This window comes from Ips typographus, linkage group LG5 (genome assembly GCF_016097725.1).
Source record: "Ips typographus isolate SLU linkage group LG5, UJ_Ityp_2.0, whole genome shotgun sequence".
Lineage (NCBI taxonomy): Eukaryota > Metazoa > Arthropoda > Insecta > Coleoptera > Curculionidae > Ips > Ips typographus.
In genome coordinates, this window is record NC_138426.1 from 4844321 (window position 1) to 4863314 (window position 18994).

Sequence of the window (18994 nt, forward strand, 5' to 3'; positions counted from 1 at the left end):
TTCATCACTTTAAATCGTTTGGTAGTGTTATGAAAAGGCTTGAGATAGTTGATTCGGTCGTCCTTATTAAATATTGTTACGGTTTGGGCCTACTATGCTCGATACTCCATGAAACCGATGCGCCGCAATATCTGGCCGGGCGCGTATTAAAGTAGGCCACACTTAGGAAGCGGCATACCTGGAAGAATCGAGGCAAATCACGAAGCGTTTCGCGGTCATTCTAGAACGTGGTTTGCGAATATAAAAGAAGCGGCGTTGACGACGGCGTAGTAGTGAGGGGTAGTGTAGTAGTGAATTTGGGAACGCGGTTAAGTTTAAATAGTGGAATAATTGTGGAATTGTAGTAGTGTTTTTAGTAGCTTTTTTAATTATTGTACGGAGTGTTTTGAAGTGTAATAAATTTATTAATTGTTGAGTTAAATTGACTTTGTGTGAACCCACGGGAAAACCGTAACAATATTTAGAACTTAGGCTACTCGGTACGCTCGTGGACCTAATTGTTCATTTCGTGAATAAAAAGTGGTTTAAGTATTAAAGTTATTAAATCTCGTGTCATTATTAGTCAATTGTTCAACGCTTAGCAACGATTTAAACAATTTATTACTCACTAGAGGTTTAAAAAATGTTTTTCGACAACTGACTTTGAAAGTACCTACCTTATATACGCTACCATTTAAAAGCAGAAAGTGGTTATTCGCCGCGCGCGATCAGAAAGTGAATCATTTTCTGCTCTAGAGCGTTTTCGCTTTCTACTAACAATGTAGTCACCAAGTTTTTTCGGCGTTTCCATAACAACACTTGACATACCTGTTTGAAATAACCACATTCCGTCAAAGTGATTTATCGGTGACAATGAGTTCGAGCGACGAAAATGATGTGAGTTGTCCTACTCCACCCCCACAGCAGTCGTCGAAAAAATATCGTCTATATTTCGAGCCGAAAGTACTTTTGCCCCTTTAACATGATTGCAGCGTTCGGCTTCGCCTCAAGCTGCAATTTTCATCTGCAAGCGGCAAATATTTACTTTCCGCTCTTAAATGAAAATATTTTTTATTAGATAATGTGATACTCACATGTTTGAATTCGAGGTTGAGTTTTGCTGAAACAGCTTAAACTTTGTTTTTAGTGTTAAAAAGAGTAAAACCTAATTATTAAATTATATCAAAATAAATTATCTTCTCATTATGACAACATAAAAATTCCAAATGCGTACTAAAAAAAAACAAGTTCTTAATGCCCGTATTTATAAACGAATCTCAATCTCAGACTCAAGTACAACTTCGCGAAGTACGTCTCGAGTCTTGAGTACGACACAAGTTTTATAAACAAAACTTCGGTAATTCTCGGCAAAGCATAACCAAAGATAGTTTTGCTAGTAATTTTTAATTTTTTAACTTCATTTTCTATTAACTTTCGTGTTACATTCATTGCCAATGTCAAAAATGTTTGGCAATTTACCTGGAACGCGGAAGTTGTTGTTTGAGCCTTGATTGTAAGTTATTTGAATTTGGTTTGATTTGGTGGTTTTCTTTTTAAAATATTAATTATTTCCCTTGAGGTACGTATTCAACAATAATTTTATACATATCTTTACCATCTATATGCCTATAGGATCATAAAGAAATTTTTTGATGGCTAAAATAACAGCCTATACCCAAAAAGAGAAGCTTTTGTTGGCTAATTTAGTAGACAAACACAAATTAGTGGAGGACAAACGAACGACGCAGCAACTCTACAAAAAAAAACAAGCAGAATGGACAGAAATTGCTACAGAGTATAATTCCCAAGGATCTATAATAACTGTGCCCAGGAATGCTGTCAAACGTAAGAAACTGTGGAATAATTTAAAACAGAAGTAAGATGGTCAATAGAAATGTTTATGTGGGTTGCTCTATATAATTTTATATCGTAGAAAAAGAAGACAAAACACAGAACAAACATTTCACCGACTAGCAACTGGAGGAGGCCCACCTTTGTAACATATTTTCATCATTGATGTATTCCAAAAATTCATCTGTATCCTCTATATCAGCATGTGCCATACTGCAATTATTAATTATATTGAAGATCTATGATTAATACTTGAACAATTTGTGGTAACTATGCTTACACAGTATCTATTTCCTGAAAAGTTGACGAAATAAACCACAAACTTTTTGATTTTTTTATTGTGTTTTGATTTGAGTTTTTAAAGCCTCTAATTTTCAATTTTAGACAGTTTTATTTTTAAACGTCAAAAATGAAACCAAGCAATGCTCAAGTCAGGTCAATACCTAACTTGAGCAAGTATCGATGTAAGCACGACAGAAGTACGCCTTAGAGGTTAAGTTAGGTTTATAAAACAAAAAACTGTACTTGAGTACGACTCAAGTCTGAGAACGAGCGAAGCATTGTTTATAAATACGGGCATAAGTACGGCATAATACGGGCATATAAACGTCGGTAATAAACGGTTTTTGTCGAATATCTCCGGATGTAGTTAACATTTTTTTATTTTTTTTACCAAATTATTTAGTAATAAAATGCGCAACTTTGCCTCCATTTAACTGAAGCTCTATCAACTATAGTTTCTGAGATAGCAATGCTAATGCCTCGAATTTATAACACCCTGTATATTTATTTTTTTAAAACCACTGTAGATATTTTTATCTACTCCTAGCATGGTAATCATTCATTACATAGCTCATTTTGAGTTACGTAATGAGCGATTTTACCGCACTAGTGCGATAATAATCGATTTTATCGCACTAGTGCGATAAAACAACTTTAAATGAAAATTTCTGCTGTAATTGTTTATTGAATTTAAACATAACTTTGATAAAACCATGAACAGACCTATCTTAAATAATAACTATATTTTACTTTTTATAAATATTAAAAGTGAAATGAATTCCTGAATTAGAAAGTTCTTGGATCGAATTTACACAAAAAAAAAAAAAAAGGCTGGATGAACTATAGGTTGCTGCCAAGGTTTCAAAGTACACGAGTAACACTTTTTCTTGAAAGGGACTCTTTATGTTCTTGGTCTCGCACCAGGTGACAAAACGTTGATACATTTTTTCATATTTCTCCTTTGACTTGGCAGGCAACAAGCCAGATACCACGTTTGCGGCAGCTTCTTCAATATCTGACGGAAGTTCTTCAGACATGTTCATAACGAAATGCACTTTTAAAAATTTGTGACTGACACTGTTAAATTGTCGCTTAAGTGATATGTGGAAACAAATGGCCACCATAGCAACAACACCAAAACAGTACAGCGTAGATGACAAGATTTAAGGGTAACAAATAACTACCCGTAGCAAGCATATACGAGACGTTCCTAAATAGTTCACATTGCACAAAATATGAATTTTTTTCTTACTTTACGCTGCTTCTGATGGTCGTAGATAAAATGTTGTACATCACCCGTGGGGTATGGCAAATTAACGTACTCGTGTGATCACCACAACTCGGTCTACGACCTCGTCGTGGCAACACTCCCACTCGTGACTATAAAAATGCTCATACCCCACTAGTAATGTAAATAACTATTATCTACTCCTAGCATGGTAATCATTCATTACATAGCTCATTTTGAGTTACGTAATGAGCGATTTTACCGCACTAGTGCGATAATAATCGATTTTATCGCACTAGTGCGATAAAACAACTTTAAATGAAAATTTCTGCTGTAATTGTTTATTGAATTTAAACATAACTTTGATACATTTTTTCATATTTCTCCTTTGACTTGGCAGGCAACAAGCCAGATACCACGTTTGCGGCAGCTTCTTCAATATCTGACGGAAGTTCTTCAGACATGTTCATAACGAAATGCACTTTTAAAAATTTGTGACTGACACTGTTAAATTGTCGCTTAAGTAATATGTGGAAACAAATGGCCACCATAGCAACAACACCAAAACAGTACAGCGTAGATGACAAAATTTAAGGGTAACAAATAACTACCCGTAGCAAGCATATACGAGACGTTCCTAAATAGTTCACATTGCACAAAATATGAATTTTTTTCTTACTTTACGCTGCTTCTGATGGTCGTAGATAAAATGTTGTACATCACCCGTGGGGTATGGCAAATTAACGTACTCGTGTGATCACCACAACTCGGTCTACGACCTCGTCGTGGCAACACTCCCACTCGTGACTATAAAAATGCTCATACCCCACTAGTAATGTAAATAACTATTATAAAACTTTGTAGGTGTCAACTTTCAACAATAAAAGACGTTTAGAATTAATAATGATTTCTTTAATAAATTCTTAATAAATTTTGCCAGTGGCGTCCAATCGAACAAATTACTGAATATATTTGAAAAAAAAATAATGTACCCCAATGTTTTTCCAAAAAATGCAAAGCAGTTCTGAATCTATCTTGAAATTTTTTGGTAAGTTTTTTCATTTTTGAGTAAATTATCAAAAATCATGCAAAAGTACCATTACAATTAATACTAAATCTTCGACTTTCGTCACTATTTTTGATTTTTTCAATTTTTTATTGAAAAAATGGCAAGATACTGCTGGTTCCTATCGAATGAAGAATATAATTTTTGAAAAAATTGAGTAAATAAAAATTTAGAAATTGAATAGTAAACAGAGTCGATGATTTAGTATTTATTTTATCAGTATATTTTCATTATTTTTAATTTTTTATTCGAAAACGGAAAGGTGTACCGAATTGTTACTAGACAGATTTTCTGTTCTAAATTGAATGAGGAATTCAGAACTGATTTGCATTTTGTGGAGAAACACTGGCGTACATACTTTTAATGTAGAAATATTCAAAAACTTGTTTTATTGGACGCCACTGTAAAAAAATAAAAAAACATATTTTTTATTGCAAAACGTGCTTTATCGTTGACACGTACAAAATTTTATGAAAATATCTGCAGCTATTCTGAAGAAATAATTAATTTTAGATTTTCATTCCAAAATTAGAACCCTGTACATCCATAACGAAACATCTTTGGACCATGATTTATACAGGGTGTCCCACGACGAAAGACATCGATTGATATTGGAAAAAGTATAAATAGGAGAGTTTTGAAAATTTGGCAGGATACTGATGTGGGCATGCCCAATCTAACTAAAATATTTTAAAGATGGTTGCACTTCCGTTTATACCGGAAGTCGATCACAACTTTCTTATTTTAAATAGAACACCCTATATATTATTACATATTTGGATTCCTCAAAAAATTCTGACCAACTTTTGTGTACAATACCCTATGCCTATCTCTAGCCGTTTTCGAAATATTTGATGTTTTTCCAAAAAAGTGACACTTGCAACGCTCAATATATTTTTGTACTCTGTCAAAACCGTAATTCATTTTGCAATGAAACTTTGGGTTATTGTAAATAAAGATATCGTTTTATTAAACTGAGGGTGCGTAATGACTCATTTGTATACAGGGTCGTCAAAAAAAAAAATCATAAACTTGTCACTAAAAAAAATGAAAAATTTTGGAATCATTTTGAGCATTAAAAAATACTATACGTTTCAATTTACTTGCCTATACCTAAATCCAACCCATTTTGTTTTATTTTAAAGTGTTCTTATTAATAGAGATAGGCAAAAACTGATGTCGGTGTTTGAAGCTCAAAATTGATAGAAAACCTAATGGCGAAAACCGTTGGCATAGATTAACACACTATACTTACCAAAATGATCGTCATATACTAAGGAGCTATGTTGAGTTCTACAAATCATTAAACCTATTTTCTCTTTGCCTCCTTGAAAACCCTTATTAATAATCCTCTTACTACCTTAACATTATAATGAATAAAAATGAACTTTTCTTGAGAACCTACCTGCTATAAATTTCCATATTAGAACAAAGAAGTAAAATAAATAATCGTCCTAAAAATTGTTTCCACAGTGAAAAAGTAACACTGTCTTTTTCCGGGTTAGGAAAACGAAATCGTCGGGAATGTTTTGAAGGGCTGCATCCCTTTATGGCACATCCCGTCTTGCTCATAGTGTTAAAATTCTTTGTAAAACCCAACCAAAAGCTAAAAAGGAAACTAAAAAAACCTATTGTGCAAAAATTGCACAAACGAAAGAAACACTATAAAAACACCGTGCACGAATATATAAATCACAGTTATAAATTAAAAACTTCAACCGTAATATCAATATTTTTATAAATAGACTTGTCTAAAAAAATTTGAATTTGTCAAAAGTTGTGTACATCCTTTTCATTTTGTTTTGCTTAACCACAAAACCATCTACAGGTAAAAACAATACAGTAGCTCCCCCTGGGTCTCGAAAGAATCCAAAACAAGGCTTCATATTGCCTATATGAGATTAGTGGACCTGTTAATCAGCTATCACCTAGTGACAATCCGGGACACCGGTCAAACTTTGGCTGCGTCAAAAGTGATAATGTAAACACGGAAACGTTTCAAACATTGAGTGTTTATTTGTGTAAAATTTGGTAAAGTACGTCCAATTAGTCGTAGAAAAAATAGCCTGTAAAACTCGGGCGAATTGTCCATATCGCCCTCGTCCGATTGAGCAGTCCGCCTTCGGCGTTCTCGTGCTATAGGGACATCTTATTCACCCTTGTTGTACAATATACTATTATTTTAAGATTGAAGAGGATCTGTTTACATTACATGGATGATTATAATTTTGTATTATATTACTTAACTCTATGACTACGTTTATTTTGTGAAACAATAATCCAATCAAGGAAGCGGATAGGGCAGTCAAAATTGAATCCCGTTTAACTCGTATTTGTATTGTTGAGTATTCTTCAGTCAGTTTCGACAATCCATGTGATGAAAAAAAAAAAACATTTAAATCTTAACCTAACCGATTTGTTTTTGTTTTCTATTTGCCAGGTTTTATTACTTTTTATATTAATTCCAGATTTTTTTGATATTTTTTTTAGTTAAATTGCTTCAACCTTGTCTTGTTACTGTGCTTTGTCAAATCTGAATCCAAAACTAACAAAACCAAAATCGCCGGTAACTTTCAATCTTAACCGGCTTTTCAGGATAAGTCATTCGGAACGTGCAACCACAATCAAAGTTGGAAACGGAATACAGCTTTGCGTTTAAGCCTGTTAAAGATAAATGACGTATTTTGGCGTAGTTTGGAACATAGATCATCCCCTTCTGTCAGTATAAGTTAAAGTGCGATAGACGCTTACACCAAAACACGTCTGATTATTAGAGTATCTTATCGTATTACTTGTCATGTATCTTATTTTAATGTATTCTGACAAAACGAGATAGGCTGTTACTACAGCTGAAAACTCAGGTTAACACTTTTACCAATAAAGTTTCAGTTACGTCAAATATAGTGATGGTTACAAATTAATCGTGATAATATTCTAGTCCTCCAGATTTTCTTCACATTTTCATGTTTTGTAGTAAAAGACTTCTTAAAGAATACTGTATGTATACCCTATGGACTGTTTTTTTTAACGCGCAACGTAGGATTTTACATGTTACATTTTTAAGCCCCTGTTAGACCACGTTATTTTGGAACTACAGGTCTAAAACTTGACGGGTGTGTTTTTAGTACCCTGAAGCTTAAGCAAGTTTACCAATTTAGTCTAAAAAGTAATTAAAAACTGGCAAAAAATCATTTTTTTTCGAAAAGATTTTATTGTTTCATACTCCCTGTATGCATTGTTGTTCTTTGTTGTTTTTGATACTGGCAGAGCAGGTAGCAGGTAGAGTGACACATTTTGACTGCATCACGACCCGACATCTTTTGAACGTCAAAAGGGCATTTTATTTACATTTACATTTTACATTATATTTATTGTTTGGGATACTGTTTGGCTTCAAACGGAGGTCACTTTGAACAATTCATTTATAAAAATACTTCTTTTGTTCTTAACTTTCTTGATATAAAGTTAATATTCGCATTTTGATCACCCTGTTTTACTTTCTACGCCAAATTTTACCTGCTACCTGCCGTGCCAGTATCCAAAACAACAAGCACCTATCATACATACAGGGAGTATGGAAAGATCAAATCTTTTCGAAAAAATATGATTTTTTCCAAGTTTTTAATCACTTTTTAAGCCGAATTAGTAAACTTACTTAAGCTTTAAAGCCTTTCAACTATGCTTCTTTATCCATATGGTTAAATAGTATATACAGTGCGTTTATTTTAACGCGCAACATAGGATTTTACGTGTTAAATTTTTAAGCCCATGTTAGACCATGTTGTTTTGGAACTACAAGTGTAAAACTTGACGGGTGTGTGTTTAGTACCCTGAAGCTTAAGTAAGTTTACCAATTCGGTCTAAAAAGTATTTACAAACTAACGAAAAATCATCTTTTTTTGAAAAGATTTTATCTTTCCATGCTCCCTGTATGCATGGTAGGTGCTTGTTATTTTTGATACTGGCACGGCAGGTAGCAGGTAAAATTTGGCGTAGAAAGTAAAACAGGGTGATCAAAATGCGAATATTAACTTTATATCAAGAAAGTTAAGAACAAAAGAAGTATTTTTATAAATGAATTGTTCAAAGTGACCTCCGTATGAAGCCAAACAGTATCCCAAACAATAAATATAATGTAAAATGTAAATGTAAATAAAATGCCCTTTTGACGTTCAAAAGATGTCGGGTCGTGATGCAGTCAAAATGTGTCACTCTACCTGCTACCTGCTCTGCCAGTATCAAAAACAACAAAGAACAACAATGCATACAGGGAGTATGAAACAATAAAATCTTGCGCGTTAAAAAAAACGCACTGTATGTTCCAAATATCTTTCTCAATTTTTTTTTACAAAATTGTATCTGCACCAGGATCAGCAAAACTGGGTTTAGAAAGGTTTACGTCACCGAGGTTTAAAGAAATTCCGAAAAACACATTTAAATCAAAATATAATTTATTTACAACCTTTTATACTAATTACAAACTTACAAACAGTTCACTTAAATTTCAACTCGCAGTTCTTCTCATAACTCCTTTTTTGTCTATAGGTTTAAGTAAAATGGGGTTTAGTAGTATTCAAGGCACTTTGAGTATTTTTAATTAATTCATGCAATATAATAGTTTTCTAATAAAAATGTACCTAAGTTAGGTTATATTGTATATTACTGTTCAATAAAATGATAAATTTCAGTTTATGTTTAACAACAGTTTTTATTATTGTAGTTTTATTCGACCTAATTAACTCCATGCATCACCAAATCAGTTGTCCCAGTGTGTGTGTTTAATAGTCCTTGCTCTTTGTTAATTTTCGAATATTTATATCTTACGGGGTGAAGAATTCTCATTACCAGAAAGCAGTACATCAAGCACGGTTATTGGGATTACTTGGATACTGTTTCCATCAGCAACAACAGCCCCATCTGCGACCATAATTGGATACAATTTGAGGATTTTGCTTTTATATACAGTATACTTGGATGCTTAGCGATTTATTTCCTATCCAAATATGTGTAGGCACATTTTAAAAGTAACCAGGACTATACAGGATGCCGCGGAAAATTGAAGCGTGGTTAAATTGTATTTTTTAAACACGTTGTATGAATAACTTATATTTATTAACATCTTGCATTTCGTTTATTTATTATCAGTCCATGTTGCTGTATTATGTGTTGCGTAACAAGTATATCCACCATGTTTCTTTGTGTGAATAACCCACTAACAACCACCAGCCAATTCGTTCAATAAAATCAAGAAATGTGAATATGAATACTCAAAGAACGTTTTATCGTTGCTTCTCCCAATTGGCAAAGGGCCTCTACCAACGAGGATATAATAACTAAAGGAGAGTGTTCGAAGCTTATGTACGGATTGGCTGAGAGATTCTAGTTCGTCCAGAAGAACTTGGCGGCGCCACTACTATCTTCAAACTGGGCTTTTAGTGTCAATCGGCGGCTGTCTACTGTCACTGTCTTTAAAGTATTGTGGTTTTGTGGCAAGCGCAAGTGTTGTTTATTAAATTGTGAAAATTCAAAATCAAAATTGAAACATAAACCCACAGCATAAACCGTTTGGCAAATTGTTCTGGTCAGAACAGAAGCCATTAAGACACAAATAAAACAAAAACCGAAAACATCGCCAAAAAAGTACTGTTTCTAGGGTGGAAAGATTTTCTTTTCTGGCTAATGTTGTCTGAGAGATGGGAGTGAAAAGTAAATTGAAGTTACAGCACAACACAGACACAATTGGAGCTACAGTATGGATTTCGTACAGAATTGGAGGTACAGTTTGGATTTGGAAGCAACTTGTTAAAGCTGTCTTCAAAATTGAAAGGTTGTTGATGTGGATAAGATTGAATCACTGACTACCAAAAACAAACAAAGGAACAAGACTGTAAGACTCAAGAGTGAGATTTTATTATTATGTTTTAGATTTTATATTATATTTTGCTAAAATGTGATAGACAAAATGTAAATACAAATAAAGTTTGATAAACCTTATCATCAAATGTGTATATTTGTATTGTATCAGCTGATTGCTCTGTCGGTAAAGCAGTTTCCGTGCAAAATGTGAAAATGCAGTGTGAAATGCAGTGTTTCGATGGTTTTACGGGGTACAGGGAAAACGGTAATAGATAGAAAAAAAGTAGCATACGTGTTCCGATCTCTTTTTTTGAGCTGAGGTGACTGGCGAAGAGTGGGCTGCGTAAACTTCTTTTGTTTCGAAAATACGGGGGGTTTTTGAAAATTGGTCGTTTTGGAAGCTCCTCTGTATTTCATTTGCTACTAAAGTTATCAAAAAAGGGAAAACGGTTTCTGGTAGAAGTTTTGACGTAGAATCCAATGGCATAGTCAGTTTTTTTCCATTACATTTAGTTTCTGACATATGACAGTAAATTATATTTTTTTAAATGGAACACCCTATATATTTTTAGGTCATTTAATTCTGTTGATTTTTACTTTTTCAACGGTGTATTAAAACATATAAGTTTGTAAAAGTTAATCTTGGTAATTAGAAAAAAAAGCGTTTCCTTAACAAAAAAGTGCTAAATAATATGTATAAAAATACCCACAGTCAAAACAAAATTTGGCTATGTTCATATTAACATGTTACATGTCGTTTATACACAGTTTTTTCAACTTCTACCTTAAAAATAGTAGAAAATAGAAATGGCCACTTTTCTTATTAAAGTGACGGCAGAACTGGTTGGAACTTAGATTTTTTAATCAGATTTATTAAAAATATTTAATTTTCTGATGTGTTAGTTTATATGATTTCCGATTTTGTTTGGTATTTTAGATATTGGCCTTTTTCTAGCTTAGCAAAGGTCTTTTTTTAAAATAACAGGATTAACCTCTACAAACTTATACAGGTGTGGTAAATCCAAAACCGACCATAGGAAAACCGTGTAACGGACAGAGACACACAGATGATTGCATGCGCGTGACAAAGACAGAACACCTCCAAAAATTTTAAGTAGGCCATAATTTTGCATCAGTGTTGTCAAACTGACTGAATGTACCGACTGGATTATAATTATTTAGATACTTGAACTTTGTTATTTGTTACTCCCCTATTTGAGAAATTATGTCAAAATGTCATAGAAAACAAAAGACAGAACAGATTTCAAGCTTTCCAAAAGTATGCCCACATGAGTTGATTGATAACACCGTCTGGCCTAGGAATGTTCTAATAACAAAGTTATCTAAATAATTATAATCCAGTCGGTACATTCAGTCAGTTTGACAACACTGATGCAAAATACACCGTTGAAAAGGTAAAAATCAACAGAATTAAATGACGTAAAAATATATAGGATGTTCTATTTAAAAAATGTAACTTACTGTCATATATCAGAAACTAAACGGAATAGAAAAAAACTGACTACATGAAAACACATTGGATTCTACATGAAAACTTCTACCGGGAACCGTTCTTCCTTTTTCGATAACTTTAATAGCAAATGAATACAGAGGAGGTTTCAAAATGACCAATTTTCAAAAACCCCCCGTATCTTTGAAACAAAAGAAGTTTGCGCCGCCCACTTTTCGCCAGTCATCTCAGCTCAGAAAAAGAGATCAGAACACGTATGCTACTTTTTTTCTATCCATTACCGTTTTCTTTGTACCCCGTAAAACCATCGAAAATGCAGCACCCTGTACACTTTTACGCAGATAACTAAGTAATGTACGTAAGAAAAAAAGTTTCTGGATAATGTGTTGGTTTCCTTTCTGTTTTAATTAGAATTTACTAAGAGCAGCTTTTTTGTAGGTTGAGTGAGCTGAGCACATTTGCTGATGAATTGAGTATTGATATTAAACAAGAGCCCGATGACATAAAAGTTGATCCTGCAAACTACCTTACTGATGATACACCTGAACACCAATTTGGAAGATATTTTTTAAGGTACCCGAGCTCTGATAAATCTCCTGAAAAAAGTGTTGATAAAGAAATACATGATTCTATACCAAATTCCTCTGAGAGAAAAACTTATCAATGCGAAATATGTGGAAAATGTTTTGCACAAAGAGGGTCTTTGACTATCCATTTGAAAAGTCACACCGGTGAAAAATCGCATACATGCCAGGAATGTGGTAAATCTTTTATAAGTAGATCAAAAATGATTATTCATTTGCGAACCCATACTGGTGAAAAACCGTTCAAATGTAATGAATGTGGTAAATGTTTTTCACATAAAGTTAGCTTACGGAAGCATTTACGAAGTCATACTGGCGCTGGCGAAGACCCGTTTAAATGCGAACAATGTGAAAAATGTTTTACAAATGAAAGTGATTTGACAGATCACATGCACATTCACAGTGACGAAAAACCGTATAAATGTATGGAATGTGATGAATCTTTTACAACTCAACCACAATTGACTCATCATCTGCGAACTCACCCTGGCCTGAAACCGTACAAATGCATGGAGTGTGAGAAATATTTCGTAGATGCAAATTACTTGAAGGTTCATTTACGAATTCATACAGGCGAAAAACCTTATAAATGCTCAGAGTGCGCAAAATGTTTTGCGGATAAAAGTAATTTGAATGCACATTTAAGAGGAGTACACAAAACTAGGAATAAAAAAAACAGTCCTAAGTAATTTTAAGTTTTAAATTCAACCACCAACAAAATTTATGCATTCACGTTACATTACAAGATCAATGGGGTTTTCAGGAACTAGGAGTGTTATAGTATTGTAGTGAAACCAGATGCTATTTAACAGATTTTTTAGTTAAACATTTTATATACTTATATACCTCCCAACATAAATCCTCCCAAACTTTTACTTTTTACTTTACTTCTGTCACGCTTTAGATCGTATATTAAATGGACACTCTTATCACTATCCTAACATCCGATTGCGAAAACATCTTCATTACCTTCTTTAGTACTGACATCTGAATATCCACTATTTTCTTCTGTATAGTTCAGCCGATATGCTTTCACTTGATACACTAAACGTGTCAGGAGTGTCAGAGCTACCTTGTAATTCTAATAATATTTTTACAGACTGATCTTCCTTCTTGTTAAAACCTTCAAACTCTGCGAAAATTGTACATTGCTGTTTCATAAACCATAAAAAATGTCTAACTAATACATTTTCTACATTTTTATCTTGCAACATATATCCATAAGTTTACCTATTATTATTCCTGGCGACCAAGCTCCTTTAGGCTAAGTTGCACCATTACTAAGATTTAGCTCTAATGGGGATATCTAGTTCCGTTACATTTCTATTATAGTCTATTAAATGTCTTAATAAAACTATTAAAAATGTATGTCTTGTATTGTCATAGAAAGTGCTAGAAAAAGTATAGTATTCTTCTCGTATGTAATGACTATTACTCATTCGAAGATATTGTTACGATTTTCCCGTGGGTTTACACAAAGTCAATTTAACTCAACAATTAATAAATTTATTTACACTTCAAAACCCTCCGTACAATAATTAATTCAGCTACTAAAAACACTACTACAATTCCACAATTATTCCACTATTTAAACTTTACCGCGTTCCCAAATTCACTACTCCACTGTCTGAAACCGCTTCTTTTATATTCGGTAAACCACGTTCTAGAAACGCTTCGCGATTTACGTCGAACATTGAAGATGCTTCTAGGTGTGTCGCTTCCTAACTGTGGCCTACTTTAACACGCGTCCGGCCAGATATTGCTGCGCATTGATTCCATCCCGAATCGAGTGCTCGTTCAGAAGTATCGAGCATAGTAGGCCCAAACCGTAACAATATGTTATTAGCTATTAACTAGCTAGATATACCTGGTGTCCCATGTGGAACTACCGCTGTCGGTTTGAAAAATTGACGTGATTGATTTTTTAAAAAATGACATTTTCACATTTTGGAGTGTCATAGCTCCTAACAAGAACGAGTTAGAGCGAAATGGCTTGAATGTTCCTATCTTAACTTTTTGAGGTCTATTACTCGGTAACATTTTTAATTTTGACAGGTGTGAAAAGTTTATAAGAGTAAAAAAATTGTACACCTGTCAAACTTTACAGTATCATAAATTAGGAGAAGTTAAGATGAGAAGAGAACATGTAAGCTATTTTGCTCTAACTCGTTCTGGTTAGGAGCTAACACTCCAAAATGTGAAAATGTAATTTTTAAACGTGAATATCTCAAAAACAGTTGAATATAGATGTTGAAAGATACTTGAAATTGTTAGGAGAATCTAGAAATAAAATAATATATAGGGTGTTCCATTTAAAATATTGAAGTTGGTAACAAATTCGGATACCTACGGCGCTACCTCAAAAGTGAAAATATTTTAAAGGTGTAGGAAAGGTATTCTAAAGTTGATGTTGTAAGACGTTGGAAAATAAAATTAGTTTATGTAGGCTGTTCACGATTTTTTTAGATCGACCCTATCCTATCCGTGGAAATTTAAAAGTTGACGAAAATATTTCAGTTTTTTGAAAAATACGACCTGATTGGGTCATATATTTACCGTTTCCGAAATCCCCATGTAGTTACTTTTATATGGCTCCAATGCTATTGATGGTCAAAGTTCTTGAAAAAACATCTATTTTCAGAAATATTTGGAGAACGTTTCGATGGACTTAACTAACTATCAAAGTTTTGACGTTGGTAAAAAAAAAAACAAATAAATAGTATATTCTATACTAAGAGCGGAAAGCACATATTTGCCGCTTGCACATGAAAATTGCAGCTTGAGGCGAAGCCGAACTCTGCAATCATGTAAAAGCGGCAAAAGTACTTTCGGCTCAAAATATAGACGATATTTTTTCGACGACTGCTGTGGGGTGGATTAGAAGGACAACTCACACCATTTTCGTAGCTCGAACTCATTGTCACCGATAAATCACTTTGACGGAATGGCTTTATTTCAAACAGGTATGTCAAGCGTTGTTATGGAAACGCCGAAAAAGTTGGTGAGTAGATTCTTAGTAGAAAGCGAAAACGCTCTAGAGCAGAAAATGATTCACTTTCTGCGCAAGCGCGGCGAATAACCACTTTCTGCTTTGAAATGGAAGCGTACATGAGGTACTTTCAAAGTCCGTCGTCAAAAAACATAATTTTCTATTGAAACTACCAGCCAGATCTCAAAAGCAGAAGAGAAAAAAATAGAAATTACAACAAATGGTCGATATGCCCACCATTTTCTCGGATGCATAGCTAGATCCTTCGAATGAAATTGAATTCAACCTCAGCATTTCTGCATCATCCCGAATTACGTTCGCCTCGTTCTGCACCCTACGTATTAACTCTTCCTCGGATTCCACAGGAGTAGCGTAGACTGTATTTTTTAAGGCACCCCATAAAAAGTAATATAATGGTGTTAAGTCGGGGGACCTAGGGGGCCATTCGACAGGAACATCTCTCCCCAATTGGGTTGTTTAAATGAGTTACATTTCTATTAATGTGTGGAGGAGCACCATCGTGCATGAACCACATCTGAGCACGCACATTGAGAAGGACATCCTCCTTTAGAACAGGCAAAGTATTCACTAAGAATTCAAGATAATTTTCCCCATTCAAGCCATGGGGCATAAGGACCCAGAAGAATGTTTCCGATGATACCGGCCCACAGCTTATGCGGAATTCCAGCTGAAAATGGTTAATACGCCTCACATAAGGGTTTTCTTCTGCGTAATGATGGAAATTATGTGAATCAAGAACACCAGATCTAGTAAATCCAGCTTCATCAGTGAATAAAATTTTGCCGGTAAAATTTAGGTTACATGCCCGCGCATCTTCAATAAAGAGCGAAGTCTTTTGTCAAAATCGGGTGGTAGAAGCTCCTGAACAGGCGTTGCATAATATGGATGAAGGAGTTGCCGTCTTGTGATGCAATTAACTGTACTTTTTGGTACGCCAAATTCCAGTGCTAAACGGCGACTACTAATATTTGGGTCTTCAGCGACCCTGTTTAAAATGTCCTCTTCAACAGCAGCATTACGAACTTGAGGACGACCCACACGGTCAACGGCTCTAACACCAAATTGCCCTGTCTCCCGTAAAAGTTTTGAAAAAGGACCAATACATCAGATTAAATAATAAAAAATTAATTTTAACGACGAAGAAAAAAGTAGTTGGTTTGAGTTCAGCTGGAAAACTCCAGTCCATATCGCCTTCGTCCAATTGACTCAGAAAACTGCCCCGGGTCTATGTTGACCTTGACCATTGTTTGGTAAGAAACTGGTAACTGGAACGTGGTATAAGAAACATTATCGACCTCTTTTGAGTTTTATTTGAATTAAATCTAATCAGCTAATCTTGTATGTACTTGCCAAGCTGTTTGTATAATTCGCGTCCTAGATTACTCTCTGCATTTCGTTAGCACAACTATGAATAGTTTGTGTAAAATGCTGCCGTCAACGATTGAAATTTTATTGGATGTAAGAGGTTTTATAAATATAATAATGTAAAATTAACCATCGAATAATACACAACAAAATTTAGAATCGAGAGAGGACTGAGGCAGAGTGATGCAATCTCTCCTGATCTGTTCGTCACCTTGTTACAGATCATGTTAAACAAAATAAACTGGGACAACATAGGAATTAATAATGACCGGAAAAAATTAAACCACCTATGCTTCGCCGATGACATCGTCTTAAAATATAGCACGCATCGAATTTATCTTACTTCCAAAATTTTAAATGTCTATAAATATTTGATCCTGATAAACTTTTAATGAACGGTTTGGATGACTAACTTTGTATACATTCCATTACTGCAGCAAGAAAGTATATTTGATGAATTTGCAGTCATTATAAAAAAAATTGTCTACTAACACTAGTTGAAGACCTTTTGGAAATTCCAATTCATCCATAGATGAAGATGAAACTAATGACGTTTTAACTATATTTTAGGGATGGGCACGAAATTTTGATACCCCATTTTTGATATGTTCGTGCATTCCATTTTGCATTGCACAATTTTTTTTAATGATTGCAAATTTATCAAATATAGTCTCTTTCTTTTTTCTTTGCATGATTAGCCAAAGACCCAATTTCTGTGCGTACGATTTTCAACAGATTTGCATTCGGTGCAGTAAAGTGCAACTACGAGTAAGTCGAAAACTGTATTAGACATATTTCTGAACTGCGGTCATCCGGTCGTCAAAAGTTAAGTATACGTTTTTTAGTTTTACTACTTAAATTTAACTTAAAATTTGTATGTTAAATAGGGGTAAAGATTACCGATTGTCGGTCATTTTTCGAAAATTCTAATCATGGCAGATGTTTTGAATTTGATTGAAATTTATGTATGCATCACACTAAAAAGCCTATTTGGGACCTGTCAATAAAAGTATTATAAAAAACAACTTAGGACTGGTACTTTCCTCTATGGATAAGTTTATTCATTGAATAATTTTTATAGAAATCACAGATTTAACCAAAAATAGAGTCTGATTTGATTTTTTCACAAAAATTTTCTTTCAAATAAAATTATTCTGAAGGGAAAGTACTGCCCCTTAGAGTTAATACTAAGCGTTTTTCGAAAATATTTAAAATTATGGTTAAAAGGGAACTAGTATGGATCCGTCAGGTCCAATATCCCATAAGTCTGGAACGTCGATAAAATAGCTATTTACTGGCATGTTATTATTAACGTTGAAAAACGGATTTTTGTTCATTTTCAACAGTTGTTTTTTTTCAAGTTAACTCAATATCAAGAATTTAATAAAGCTACTATATTATTCCCCTGAAAAAGAAAGTTTATTAGAACGGTTAGCTAAAAATAAGACGAAAATTTAGCAATATTTGAACTCAATTCAATACCTAAACGGTGATCAGCAACTTTTGCTATAGTTGCTGATAGCGGAAACGTTATTAGTAATAAATAAACCTACTATAATTTTGTCGCTGATAATAAGAAACTTTATCAGAACGGAGTCGTTGGCTTAAAAAAACATACATTTTATTCTATTCCTATGTACGAAACTTTAAAAGCACAACGCGCTAGCCGCTAGATAATGTAGCACGCATCTTTTAAAATATTATGTTAGATTATTTTACTCAACCATGGTAACCTTATGGAGCAAAAATAGTAATTAAGATACCAAGGGCATTATTTCCTATAATGCCTGTGATGTCTTCAATGTTTAATGTCCGACTTTCATTTTGTAGATATGTATTTAAATAATGGTCATAGGGCATTATAAAAATAATGCCTTTGGGCATTATTTCTTAGATAATTGACCTTAATAGGTATCATTATTGATGAAATAATAGCCCTGTCGGACATTAATGTATTAATAATATTAAAGTGGTTCGATAATTTTCGAGAAAATTACATCGAGAATTTCAGGTCGTTATGGAATCATAATAATACCACTGTTCGTTTGGTTTGTTTAAAATGGTTAATGCCCAAATATATTTCAACCTAATAAAAATAAGACGATTTCATGTAATAATGTCACTAAATACCGCTCGAGCCTTTGAATTAAACAGAGAATTTTTCGTTCTAGCATGTTTTGCTTACAATATGTAAAACATGCTATCCTGAAAATTATCGATTATTATTAAATCTCTCGTGGTAAAAAAAGTATAAAATTTAGCGATTTTAATTTAATTTTTTTTGCGGAAATTCTAATTATGG

The 18994-nt window shown here is 33.7% G+C and overlaps 2 long non-coding RNA genes across 2 annotated transcripts; both read left to right on the top strand.

The window, feature by feature from the left end:
• The first annotated feature begins 1223 nt into the window (after positions 1-1223).
• Positions 1224-2049, top strand: LOC145729558 (uncharacterized). Its single transcript, XR_014178406.1, has 3 exons — positions 1224-1558; positions 1612-1855; positions 1913-2049. It is a non-coding gene; the product is annotated as an uncharacterized LOC145729558 (long non-coding RNA).
• A 13958-nt stretch (positions 2050-16007) lies between these two features.
• Positions 16008-17097, top strand: LOC145729842 (uncharacterized). Its single transcript, XR_014178472.1, has 3 exons — positions 16008-16123; positions 16154-16785; positions 16850-17097. It is a non-coding gene; the product is annotated as an uncharacterized LOC145729842 (long non-coding RNA).
• The last annotated feature ends 1897 nt before the right edge of the window (positions 17098-18994 follow it).